This window comes from Poecilia formosa, unplaced genomic scaffold (assembly GCF_000485575.1).
Source record: "Poecilia formosa unplaced genomic scaffold, Poecilia_formosa-5.1.2 Scaffold26, whole genome shotgun sequence".
Classification (NCBI taxonomy): Eukaryota; Metazoa; Chordata; class Actinopteri; order Cyprinodontiformes; family Poeciliidae; genus Poecilia; species Poecilia formosa.
Window position 1 is genome coordinate 2,795,467 of NW_006799965.1, and position 1,778 is coordinate 2,797,244.

Below are 1,778 nucleotides of genomic sequence, written 5' to 3' on the forward strand. Positions count from 1 at the left end.
CAAAGCCGAAATAGGCACACACCAGACAAACAAGGAGGTAGTTTGCAGCTGTGGCAGACTGACCGCAGTCTGAATCTGACAGAGCAGCGATTTGATGAGCACAGGCTAAAGAAATGCTGATAGCTATGACCAGGAGAACTGGTGTCTTCACAAAGAGGGCTGCAGTGCCAATGATGAACAGGGCTAAGGTAAATGCTGCCAGCCCAGGAATCAAAGAGGATTTTAGCTCTGTGAGTGGCACCACTCTCTGTCCTATCAGGATGTAGACCAGACCCGACCCACACCACAACGCAGAGACGGTCAGACACAGAGTGGAAAACAGCCGGGAGTGGGACAGACTGTGACGGACACCTAGAAAGATACAGGACAGAGTCAGGAGGCTGGAAAAAAGCAGGGAATTCAAATCTGTGAGGTGAAACAAACCTGTGTAAGCTATCAGGGCAGCAATGATGAGGAGTAAGATCCCCAGCGCATTGTGGGGGATGAAGTCTTTTTCAGGAGTGCTGGCATAGCTGTTCACCAGCAGCAGGAGAGAGCCTGAAAACGAAATCCACAGCTATTATTTGGAACTAACTTAATCAAAGCAATGCTCCCAATTAAAAGAAGAAGTAAAAACTTTATTTTCTCCTAGAATAAAGACAAAGGCTTGTCCACCATAACAGCAAAAGTATTGATGTCCACAAACTGTGTTTAAACCAATCATAAAGTTGAAGTGACACATTTGTCTAAGTGTTTTGAATTTTCAGTATTTGTGGTGATAAAAATACAAAAAGTAAATAGATTTTTGATTTTCCATATGACATTTGAATGCACCTTTATAATAAATAAAGTAATAAAGTCACTTTTATGATTTAATTTGTGTATTTCCGGTGGACTGGTAGTGCTGTGATAGACTGTGAATCTTTCCAGGGTGTACCCTGCCTTTCGCCCAATGATTGCTGCTCACCAGCCCCCCCGCCCGCGAACCTGCAATAAGCAGGTAGACGATAGATGGATGGAGGGATGGATTTATGAGACATGCTTTCTCGTCATGTGAAATTCTAAAACAATGCCATAGATTTATTCAGATATTAAATATCTATTTTTGAATCACAATGCAAAGTCACTTTTGCATTTAAATTATATAATTATTTGTGTAACTATTTAATAAGTAACTTTGAAGAATCACATCTTCAAAGATAATTTGAAAAGTGAGACATCTCACGCCAAAATAGAAAGAAAAAAAGAAAGAAAAAAAAACCCGACAATCACCCAGTCAAAGCCTTTTCTTTGTTCCCTCCTCCTGGGTCCAGAAAATACTAAAAAGAAGTTCTATTGAAAACAACCATAAATATATCAAAATACCATTTTTATACGAATAACATTATCAGTGTTATAAGTTTTTACATAATGAATTTTAAAAAACCGCTAAAACACCAGTTTCAGCTTTTGAAATTTATTTTTTCTCGGAAAACCAATTTATATGTTTATTAAAAAATGGCACACAGTCATTCTTTTTTTATTTTCATTAAAAACTCTCGTCATCGAGCTGAAAAGGGACTGAACCTCCAAGGGTCCCAGGCCAACAGAGGAGGACTCACAGGAGCCACTGGGTCCAAACACCATCACCTCTGTTTTCTTTTCATTAAAATTTAAAAAGTTCAAGGCCAACCAAGCTTTAATATCACCTAGACATGCCAGGAGATGTTTGATGGAATGGAACATCTGCTTTCAGGGGCAAATAAATCTGGCAATCGTTAGCATAACAATGAAATGAAATCCCTATATATATATATATA

At 38.7% G+C, this 1,778-nt stretch overlaps 1 protein-coding gene across 1 annotated transcript in view; it reads right to left on the reverse strand.

The window, feature by feature from the left end:
• Positions 1 to 1,778, reverse strand: part of LOC103135609 (cis-aconitate decarboxylase-like) — a 46,006-nt gene that overhangs the window by 21,813 nt on the left and 22,415 nt on the right. The window lies entirely within an intron of this gene.